The sequence below is a fragment of the Rhineura floridana genome, chromosome 3 (assembly GCF_030035675.1).
Source record: "Rhineura floridana isolate rRhiFlo1 chromosome 3, rRhiFlo1.hap2, whole genome shotgun sequence".
NCBI lineage: Eukaryota > Metazoa > Chordata > Lepidosauria > Squamata > Rhineuridae > Rhineura > Rhineura floridana.
The window spans coordinates 90289666-90301903 of record NC_084482.1 but is presented as its reverse complement, the minus strand read 5'-3'; the positions used below and the strand labels follow the sequence as shown (position 1 = coordinate 90301903).

At 42.2% G+C, this 12238-nt stretch overlaps 1 protein-coding gene across 3 annotated transcripts in view; it reads right to left on the bottom strand.

Annotated features, from left to right (window-relative positions):
* SH3PXD2B (SH3 and PX domains 2B) overlaps positions 1–12238 on the bottom strand; it is a 148913-nt gene that overhangs the window by 33989 nt on the left and 102686 nt on the right. The window lies entirely within an intron of this gene.

Genomic DNA, 12238 nt, shown 5'->3' with positions numbered 1-12238 from the left:
TTGATCTTCAATCCACACCAGTAAAAGTTTTTCCATGTCAGCAATAAGGCTATCACATTTTCTTATAACTTTAGTGTTCACTGGTGTGGCACTTTTAATTTCCTTCAACACTTTCTCCTTAGCATTCACAATTGTACTAACTGTTTGGCAAGCCAAACCTAGCTTACGGCCTATCTCAGCCCTCAAGGCAGCTTACAAAAAATAAATACAAATATAGAAATACATATCAATAAAAACAGTACAATTTACAAAAATTAAATAGCAAGATCACATTATTAAAAAGCAACAATAACTTTCAGTAAAAATACAATAACAAATCACACTTATGACTTAACCTCGTGCACACTCATGAGAGGGAGCATAGGACTAAAGCTCTGTTAGGTGGTAAGTATTACTAAAACTGCAGTGTTTAAGTGTCCACTGTTTCTTTGCAGAGGAGGATAGGGAAAGAACCAAGCCACACAACTTTTCTTCCATCAGAGAAGCAACTGCAGGGTCCCCTTCTGAACCAAAGTAAAACACTTTTCAATTAGGTGCTGCTTGTAAAACTGCAATGCTTAAATGTCTGCAGTATGTTTGTAAGGGAGGAGGATGGGGAGAAAACCAGAATTTTGTCATGCCCCATGACATCCTAGCAGCCCTACCAGGCACCAGCCGCCACTGCACTCGACACCGTCATATTTTTCTACAGGTCACATTTGTGTATATCCACCTAATCTACCTATATAAGTAGAGTTTTATTTAAATATAAGCGGCATATAAATGGACTAAATAATAATAATAATAATAATAATATATTTTCCTATGCCATCACACAGTGTCACATGGGGGTGGAGTGTGGTGGCGGGGCAGCAAGTGAGGTGAGGGCATGAGATAAGCAAGGATGGCTGGTGTGGGAGAGGGTGATCACGTAGGTGGGTGGGCGGGTGTAGAGTGAGGGAGGCGAATGGGCAGCTGTGAGACACGCAGGCAAGTGAGATGAGTGGGTGGGTGCAAAGTGAGCAGGCAAGTGGCCAGGGGAGAGATGAGTGGCCAGGGGGCGAGTGGTGATTGCAGCTGCCTGGGCAGGAGGCAGGTAAATGCTCTCAGTGGGGAGGCAGCCTAGGTGCACTGCTCAGAGCTGCACAGCGGTGCTATTTGTCGAGAGGGAAGTGGCAGTGTGGGGCAACAACACAGTGTAGGAACAGGCAAGGAATGTTAGTGAGCCCATGACAGGCAGCACACACCAACGTCTGGAGGCACTGGAGGGAATTGTGAGGGGGGGCAAGGGGAGTGGGGTGCCTGGGAGGACATCAGGGGGGCATTTGCAAGAGTGAGTGAGTGAGTGAGAGAGAGAGAGAGAGAGAGAGAGAGAGAGAATGAGAGAGAGAAACCATCCATGTGCATGTGTGTTTGGGAGAGCCTGGGGTGCGTGTGTTTGGGGGTGGGAGGCTGGCAAGCAAAGTGAGCAGTGGGGCAGAGCTCCCCTAGTTAATATACTGTACTAAACAGAGCTATAGAGTTCACCTGCAAGTTTAATCCACTTAACAGAATGTTTTCTCCTTACTAGACAGTCCTTGCCAATTATAGTATTTTCCTGTTCAGTGTGGTAATTCAGAAGCCATTATCTGCAGTTGTTAACTGATTAAAATTTCTGTAGTTGCCAAATTCTTGCTGTACACATGGGGAAGAAAACATTGGTGCTCCATATAATCAGAGAAAGCAAGCACAAAAGCCATTTATGTGGGAAGCACAAATGGCAGAAAGAGGTATTTTAAAACCATAGTGCTGCCCTGCAGGCAATGGCCAAAAGGATGATGTCAAAGGAACCTGAGAGTTTTAGGGCTGCTAGGAATCTGCATATGGATTGTTGCTTAGGCACACATCCTTATCTTATCGAGCCTCTCATTTCAAGGGAGGAGGAAACTACACTATTCCCCCCTACAGATGTGGCTGATGTATTACTAGGTTTATCAAAGAATGGCTACTGCAACATTCAGTTCTTCTAAGGCAGATGATGGACTGCCTTCAAGTCGATTCTGACTTATGGTGACCCGATGAATAGGGTTTTCATGGTAAGCGGTATTCAGAGGGGTTTTACCATTGCCTTCCTCTGAGGCTGAGAGGCAGTGACTGGCCCAAGGTCACCCTGTGAGCTTCATGGCTATGTGGGGATACGAACCCTGGTCTCCCAGGTCATAGTCCAACACTTTAACCACTACACCACACTGGCTCTCTCTAGGGCAGAAGCTAAGTAAAGATTAGATCAAGGAAGATGGTTAACAGGCAAGCTAAGGGTTAAATCAAATGAGAAGAAAAATAACTCAGTCCTATGAAGATAGCTTGATAATGATGTTATCACTGCATAAGGCAACTGTGAAAAACTGTTAAATGTTGGAAGAGTGTGTACAGTTCTGGTTGCCTTGCCTCAAAAAGGATATTGTACAACTGGAAAAGGTTCAGAAAAGGGCAACCAAAATTATCAAAGGGATGAAGCAACTCCCCTATGAGGAAAGGTTTTTGGGGGGGAGGTTTTCAGTTTATGGAAAAGGTGAGTAAGGGGAACATGACAGAGGTGTATACAATTATGCATCGTGTAGAGAAAATGGATAACACTAGAACTTGTGGACATCCAGTGAAGTTGAATGTTGGAAGATTCAGGACAGACAAAAGAAAACACTTCACGCAGTGCATAGTTAAACTATGGAATTTGCTCCCACAAGATGTAGTGATGGAGACCAGCTTGGATAGCTTTAAAAAAGGATGAGACAAATTGATGAGGGATAAGGCTATCTATAGCTACTAGCCACAATGGCTATGTTCTATCTCCATTGTTGGAGGCAGTGTATCTCTAACACCGGTTGCTGAGAATCACAAGCAGGCTTCCCATGGACATCTGGTTGGCCGTCGTAAGAACAGGACGTTACGGCAGCTGCGCATTTGGTCTGATCCAGCAGGGCCCTTCCTATGCATATTACTTGGTAGTCAGTCCCACCAAGTTCAATGGCATCTGCTCCAATTAAGGCTGCAACTTAAGTTGTCTTACAAAAACAGGGGAACTGGGGACATGGAACAGATTTAGGGTGTGTGCATTGGGAGTCCTGTTTTGTTCCCCTTCCTCACCTTTTCTCCTGTTAAAGCTGTACAGTTTTGGACGCAGGAACCATCTTATATAGTTTACAGCACTGTTACTTGCCTTGTGACTAGGTGGACCACTTAGAATTCAAAATCCAACAAATGCATACATGCAAGTATGTTAACAGAGTGTATCAACTGGCTTCCATTTTATCCTCACACGTTTGTTTTTGTCATTTTGCAATCCCCTTCTTGGCTGTAATGGCTAGGTGGCAAAAGCCAGTCATACACAAGTGGGCTTTGCCTAGGGCTAAGGAGCACCTGGATATGCAAAAGCTGAAGTCCCTACATCATAACACAATCAGGACAACACTTTGCTGTCCACTGATGAACAAGCGAGAGCCCTAAGCAATTTGAGATTTTTCTAACTAGAAGCAAACATATATATATACCCATCCTGAGACATGAACTCCAATAGTTATCCTCTCTTTTGTTCACCTAGAACATCTCCTTTCAGTTGCACCCCGTATGTATTTTTCAGGATTATATAACCAGCCTTTCTTCATCTGGAGAGTCTTTGCTAGTGTCTATGTTTCCCATGTCTTTCCCTTTGCCTCTGGCTGTACACTTTTTGAGAGAGCTCTGACAGGCAGTTACTCTGCCTGACTTGCCCCTAGAAGCGCTGGTTTAGGTTCCTGCTTCTTGTACCATTGTATCCCATGAACCTGCCTGGTAAAGCCTTGTTGTGATCTGGAACATCATCTCCATTTGGATTAACTTTGCCACCAAGGGCCTCTGCTTCCCTGCCCTTTGGCATGCCTCTTATTAGACTGGATCAGTAAGGGCCCATTTTCTAATTCTCAGGGTCTTTCTCCTCTCTAGCTCTATTCATATGCTTTGAAGTGAACGCATGTGGGCTTAAAAGTGGGGGGGGAGTGCACACACAAGCCCAGTCGCAACATCCACGTGTGCTGGCTCTATTATTAACTTTCACATGTTGAAAGTAAAGGTTTGAAGGGAGGCTCTAATCATGTTCATCTGAAGAGCCTAGAAGCCTCCCTGTGACCGGCAACCTGCATTATCAGGGTTACCAATCATGCAGAGACTTTTAAGCGTCTTCATCTGCATGCCCTTGGAATCCTCCTTCAGACCTTAGAGTTGAACTCAGTAAAGTCAGCAGAGGGCCTGGCATGAGCTGGGATGTTTGTGAATCTTGATTTTGAAATTCTGAGATCTTGGAGCTCTTGTTTGGGTTCTGGGTGAGAGAGCCAGAGTCAATTGGTGGAGACCTGGATGAGAGCCAGGAGGCTGAGAGGTGTTGAGTGGGCAGGTGGGTTGGAAGGAAAAGGAAGTGCTACCTTATTTATTAGTGATTTGTATTAATGGTTTGATGGTGTATTTTGTAACATTTGTTGTTTTTCATTTTCTGTGCATTGCTTAGAGACATTTTTAGATATTAAGCAGTGTAGAAATGGTCTAAATATATTAATAACCTATTACATAGGTAAATTCTGTTTCTTAACCAATTAATACAAAAATAAATCCATAGTGCATAGTGTGAGTTTAAATGATGGGGATGTTTGAAATTCTAAACATCCATTCTAGAGGCAGAGCCTTATGCTGTGTAAGCAAAGTGTAGACTTTACACACAACTCCTCAGAGGTACTACTCAGTGATCCTGCAGTTCTATAGATAAGGCACCAAAGACTAGATAAGCCACTAAAAAAAAAGTTTGTCAGGCACATTCCACCACAGCTCTGCAGCTGTAGATAAAAATCCCATCTCCTTCCCCTGCCATGGTGTACCTCAGAGTGTATTACATTTATAGTGTTCCTTTCAGAGGAATGGTTCTGCCCTCTTTAAAATTACTGGAACATAGATGACTATGATACAAGGAGGTTAGCAGGCCATGTTCCTGGAATGAGCAAGAGGCCAGCAAAGAGACTAATCTGTTCTATCTGCGGCTTCTCTCTGGTCCAGCAGCACATATTGTTTTTAATAGCCACTTAGAATGTGTGCAATGAAGGCTCTCAGGGAGAGGATTGCTAGCAGCTGAATCCCTTGACTCAGCAATGGCTTTTTTCTCCTGCACACCATACTCTCCCCTCAAAAAAGAAAAGAGCAGAAGCTCTTTGAAAGTGAAAGAAGCACTAAGTACACTCTTTCAATTCCTGCAGCGCTCTCTTACTTTCACCAATTTATCCAAATTGCCTTACTACTTTCCTAAACCATTGAGTTTTGATATTGGTTACTAGATGCCTAGCCTTCCCTCCCATCCTGCCCCCTTTATACATGCAACCGAAGGCCCAACCAGATGAGACAGTGGCAGATCCATTTGTTTAAAATTGGCTCTGCTAGATTAATGCACAGAGTGCATATGGAGCAAATGGGGGGGGGAAGGACAAGTAAGGAGAACCAAGACCACCACCCATGTGAACCACTTACTTCCTTACAGCCTCTTCCTCCAAGCGTTTCTCTTCCAAATAGCTCACTTCTGGTATCTCAGTTCAAATGAGGAGACAAGAGCTGCAGGGAAGACAAGAGTCAAGCAAGGAGATGGCTTACCACCCCATTTGCTCATCCCTGGGTGCTCAAGGCATGACTAGTACTAAAGTGGAAATAAATAGATCTGCCACTATCATATCTATCTTAAACCTCAATCTCTGATCTGCTATACAAGTGTATGTATTTGAATATGCTTCTTATTATCCCGCTCCATTCTATGTTCAGTCTTCTTTTCTCTATATATTGGGCAGATCTTGAAAATACATTCCCATTAATTACTCACAAAGACCACACAAAGGGAGGCAGTGCTGACTTGATTTTCTCTTGCCTAGATACAAGAGTCATATATGATGTTAGGTCAGGGCTATGCCCAATGGTGAAGTTCTTCTCTGGTCTATTCAGTCATTATATAGGCAGCTTACACCCAAGTAGGAGTGGACATTAAACTCCCAGTTCAGGGAAACTTGTGGCCGTATGTTCCTGGACTCCAATTCCCGTCTGTCCTAACCAACACGGTTAATGGTAAAGGACAATGAGAGCTTGAGTCTATTAACATCAGGAGTGCCACAAGCTCTCTAGTCATGCTCTAGCCCATAAAAGCTTACACAACACTATATGTGTAAATATGTTAAACTAAAGTGCTTTTTAAAAAACACAATAATCGTTGACTAGGTCTGCACAATACACTCAGCCAAACCATGCCTTAGCGCAAACACGTGAGCATGTGGTCCCTGGAGAGGTTTGTTCTTGGTTTACAGGTTATGATTTGTCTGGAGGAAACAAACCACGAGCACGGGTTCAGATGACAAGCTAACCCAAACCATGACATAGCCCTGAGCAGCGGTGGCAACGCTGGACCAGCAGGGAGCAGAGCAGCTGCAATCTCATCTCCAGTAGCACATGTGTTCAGGCTAAGCAATGGTTTGGACTTAGTGTTATGTGCAAATTAAGCCCTTGTAAGTAACCTTCTAGAATGATACAACTCAAAACTTTATCCAAAAAGTTTAATGAGATAAGGATTCAATCCTAAATGTATAATAATCCTAAATGCATAAACGAGGCAGGAAGAATAATCTGGTAGGCAGAAGAATGGACATAGTTTTGTAGCATTATAAACAAACTTATCAGAAAGACTGCTATATTTGGTTTTCAGCATGATAATCTGTACTTTGTCTTTCCATATATTTGCTACTTTATGAAAAGGCATCTTCCTGTTAGCGCAAGACCTGGCTCCAATTCAAGGTCCTAGAGAAAGTGTTTGTTTATCTCATCCATGAATTATGACATCCGGCCAAGCCCAGACACAGCACCACAAGCCGTCTAATTGTGGGTTTCATACTGTGATTGGTAGGCTAGCAGCATATCAAACAGTGCAGTACTGGGAAACTCTTCATACCAGTCCCTCCAGAGGAGACAGTCAAGGACTTTTATTAATTAACATTTTGAATTGTAGCTAATAAATACCCATCGTGTATTCCAGCTGGGCCATGGAACACAAGAGAGATGTCCTTGAGACACAGCAGCAGCTTACTACTGGCAGCAAAGAGGAATCTATTAAGCTGCTCTTAGAACAGCAAGTCCCTTCTTTCCCATTATCCTTCTAGCAAAAGGGCAAGGCAAAGAGAAAGAGCTCCCTCTATTACAACATTTCAACATCAAGATGCACGATTAAAGCCTCACTCTAGCATCAATATTGGACAGAAGCACAGAAATATCCATCGTGGCTGCTCAGACATGCAACAATTTACTCTTTGAATGTGTGAACCAGAGGTTTTTGTGAACGCTAAGAAGCTTAGCTTAATTTTAAACTTATTATTATTATTACTGCCAGAGGATAAGATGACAGGCAAGGAATTACAATTATCTCACTCCAAAAATGTGTGCTTCAGTTTCTAATTCAGATAGCATTTTTCTATTTCATCTATAAAGGTGAATACTATTTCCCCTAAATAAGCAAAAAGAAAAGTTTCTTTTAAAAAAAAATTGAACTCAAACAATTTTTTTTTCCCCAAATGGATTCATCAATTTCTGTTTCATTCTAGTTCAGCTTAATGGTCAATCTAAGACGGCAATTCCACATACGAGGCCAATTACATGTCCCAGAAAACAAACACTGAAGGGGCTTTTGCAGTGTTTAGAGAAGAAATATTTGGAGGATTTGCAGGGGGTGGGGAGAAAAGCCTTGGTGTCTCCATACCAGGGCATTCAAAGGTGCAGCACCATCTCAGAAGATTGGACTATTAGATTTTTGGCATGCTGTTAGTATTATGAAGGAATGGATAAAACAGCAAGATCAGCAAATAACAACAACAACAACAACAATAAGCCAAGTCTGAACCAAGTCTCCAGCATAATAGGCAGGCCATGTGGAATTAAAAAGAACAGGTCAGAGGGTTAAATCTGGGAAGGGCCAAAGATTCAGTTCTCAAAAAAACCAAGTGAATAGAAGATTGGTGGATGCCAGAAAGGAAGGAATACCTTGGGCTAGAGCAAGCATCTGCTTGCATGTGGGGACTCAGAGATCCCAGAAAGAAATCTAGCACATCCCAAGTCCATGGCAAGGGGCAGCGATGCATATACCTGAGACTTGCTCTGGCTGCAACTTTCTCATAGCACAAATAAAGTCTGAGCAGAGCAGGCTCTGAAAGAATGCCTCTTCAAAATCTTACTCCTCCTGTATACTGTATAAAAGCAATAAGCTTCTATAAAGATCTCCACAAAAGACCACTCCATACACCTGCTTCCATGTTAAAGAAGCTATGCATGCATGCCTGCCTTCTCCTTATGTCTTTCATTGCATTAGCTGATTAATTAAGCAAAAGGACAGAGGGTTAACAGTACTTTTATGCAGGATGGAAGGGAACACAGGCTGACAGTATGTTATCAGTTAATGGGCTGTGAGACCCTTGCACCAATCTAATCAAGTAACTGACAGAAAAGAAATTATGACAAGTCAAGAAAATGAGACAGATCAAAGGGGAGAAGCAATGATACATATTCAAAGGCAAAAGGAAATATAAAGCCTGCCTGTACAGAAAGAAAACAACTCTTTGCAGACAACTTGTCAAAAGACGCCATGTTCAGACACAGAGAACACAATAACCCTCTTCTCATCCCCCTAAACTATAAAACATTTCTGAATTTCATCTTGCACAATTCATCTTTGCTTAATTGCATGCAACAATGACATAGAAAGACGGAAAGGAGATGGTGGCTGATGTTTTATATTTGAATCCTTAATAAGAAGGCTTCTAGCCACAAGCAGCTCATAATCACAAGACTAAGTGTTGCATCATGTAATGAAAAAGAGATTGCAGACGTTCCTTGTTTTGAATGGAAAACAACCATGTGGTTGCTGTTTGTCAGTGTAAATTGCTCAGGAAACTGGCAACAGGAAAGTAGCTTTTTCTCTAGGTTGTTCCTAAAGTAAAAACTACCACATGCTATTCCGCACTGCAAGTTTTATTTTGCTACTTACCTTTAGACAGGTTATACAAAAAGAAAATTAAGAAGGGAGTGTTGGGAAAGAAGGTACAAACAGCATCACTGCTACTGGACTAGCGTGAGATATTGTAAATGGCAGATTCAAGAGACATGCGTTGTGGAAGAACAACAAGGCATGAAATTACGAGGCAGGCAAGGACCACTTAAGCTGGCTGTACAGCTGTTTTCTGAGAAGGCAGACTTAGAGAGCAATCTAAACTCCTGATATGTTGTGCTGGAAGGGATTTGAACCCAGTCCTGCCTAACTCCGCAGAGGAGACCCACCAGCAAGAAGCACTCCAAAGCATCTGCTCAAATGGCAGACAGACACTACCCCCAGCTGTAGTCAGTGGAAACCCCCAAATTGCAGCATTTCAGGGGTGGGGCCAATGCAGGTCTCTTCATTGGTCCAGCCAGGAAGCTAATGCAACAAAAGGACATTTTCCCCTCCCATCCATCTTCCACCCTCTTTGGTACCAGTGGCAGTGCAGTGGTGGCTATGCCATTCCATCAAGCCCCACTGCTGCCAACCACGGAGTTGGATTGCAGTCTCAATATAAGAGCAAATTCACAGCATGCCCCACATGCCACGCCACCAGCCTGTCCTCACAGATGAGCTGACAAGAGCATACCAATAAATCAACAGTGTCTCAAGCTATCAATCTTGACCTTCTCCACCCAAGTTCTTCTCCCCTGGCTGCCACCTCCATCACTCTGGCTGGAGAAAGGCACGTCTGACAGTTTAGCATGGTCATAAATCAGTTCATGTTCACTATACTTCAAGCCCTCTTCATACGTTTATTCATGACAAAACACATATTACATCCATCTTTTCCTTCTGTTATGTGGTTCTATGCAACTAAGCCATACTCAGAGTAGACAGAGTGAAATCAATGGACAAGTTAGTCATTACTAACTTAAGTCCACTGATTTTAATGGCTCTGCTAAGAATATGACTTGGTTAGATATATCCCATGGTGTTTACTGTCCTACTGTGTGAGATTCAAGCCCAGCGCTGTTGAGTAAGGTAGTTTTGGATCATCCTTTATATGCCCATAAAAATGTGTATTTTTTTATTCTTAGCAGCTAAAGTAAGGCAGGCAGGCGGGTACCTCTCAAGGGTATAATGCCAGTACAGGGCTTCAAAATGCATTTATTGACAGTAGCCAAAGTGGCATAATGCCAAATCTAGAAGAAAACAATTCCACCCTCAATTGATCTGTAGCCTGTCAAAACTGGGGCATGGCATGTACGATGTATGTTGTTATTCTGTATTTTATTTTGTAGTAGATCACTTGAATCTATTATAGGCAATTTATCAATATTTTAAATAAATAAATAATAATGTTGAAACTGATGGACATGATTACAGTGTAGGAAAGTTGGCAGCAAGATAATTAATTTACTGAAAAGGGGAGTCTGTCCTTTTTTTGAACAAAGTGCAGAACTCATTAACCCCGTCATTACAAGGAGAAATATAAAAGGAATGCATGTTGGATCATAAAGTTTGTTTATAGTCTAATTATTGCAGAATCTCTTTTTAGCATTTCTAGCATGTAGCAGTTTCACTGTCATGGCATGTGTTGAAAGTTTATAGTTCTAGTTGGAAAATTTCTAGACATACTCTTCTAGCTATGGTGTAAAATGTATTTAATCATTATAATCCACATGTATTAATAATATATTAATTATATATGCAGCCAATACTCAAAACTTTATTATTTTGTACTTATATTTCATAATGAAAGTGTTTTTTTTAAATGTGGGCACTCCCACATTATTGGGAGTATATTATAATGCATTAATTATAGATACAAAAGGTCAGATTTCAAAGTAGCAGTGACACTCTTTAATATTTTATTCCTATTCTTTTAAACAGGAAGAATCTCCTGAAGAAAAGCAAAACACTATCTAATTGAAATATATCACTATATAGCTGGGTAGGGTAGTTGTTAGAGCAGCCTTTCCCAACCAGTGTGCCTCCAGATGTTGCTGGACTACAATTCCCATCTTTCCTGACCATTGGCAGTGCTGGCTGAGGCTGATGGGAGTTGTGGTCCAACAACATCTGGAGGCACACTGGTTGGGAAAGGCTGTGTTAGAGTGTTTGAGTAGGACCTGAGAGACCATAGTTCAAATCCTTGCTCAGACTTGACATTCACTGGGTAACCTTGGACCAGTTACTATCTCTCAGCCTAACCTACTTCACAGGGTTGTTGTGAGGATAAAAGTAGCAGAGGGAGAAACATGTACACCACCTTGAGCTCCCTGAAGGAATGGTGGGATATTAGAGAGGGGGGGAAGAGAAAGCAAGATAGTATATATATACACACACAATATTAATATTCAGACGTAATGCTTCCTCAATTTGTCGTTTTCATGAGCTGCTGCATGTATACCTTTATTTTGATCAGGGGTGGCCAGTGGGCCAGATCATGTTTGGCAGGTTGGGTGGAACTGTCTATCTGTCAATCGCCTGATGTCACAATGATGTCAGGTGACCCTTTGCTCCTTGTCCAGATCTTGCAGAGCAGTTTGCAAGGGGCTCAGCAAGACCTGACAATCAGCTCACTGTTGTGTCTTGCAATCCGCTTCCTTAGGGCTTTGCAGATGCCTCCGATCAACTGATTGGCAGTGCCACTAAACCTGCATTCAGCTGAGCCAGGTTAACCTGCCCCACATCTGACATCATATATGATGTCAGGTATAGGAAAGGTTTCCACAGCTGGGCCAAATGGAGAGGGCTGACAATCTTAATTAGCCTCCCGCACCAGAGGTTCCCCAACCCTAATTTTGATGGATAGATCCTTCGAAATGTAACAGTTTTGTTTTTGTTACTTTAGTATGCAATATGGGCTACATTTTTCCTTGATCTCCTAATTTTGTCATTGTTTGAGTTTTTAATTTATCATTGCACTGTTTCATTCATTCTTTGTGTTTTATTTGAAATCTATTTTCTATGTTCCTGAACATTTTTCCCGCGGGAGAAAGGCCTTGTATGCAGAAGGTCCCAGGTTTAATCCCTGGTATCTTCAGGTAAGGCTGGGAGAGACCCCCATCTGAATATCTGGAATGCCACTGCCAGTCAGTGTAGACAATATTGAGCTAGATGGGCCAGTGGTCTGATAGGCAGCTTCCTGTGTTCTTTGATGTGTGAGGTTTTCGTACTTTAGAAAATATTAAATACAATGTTGTT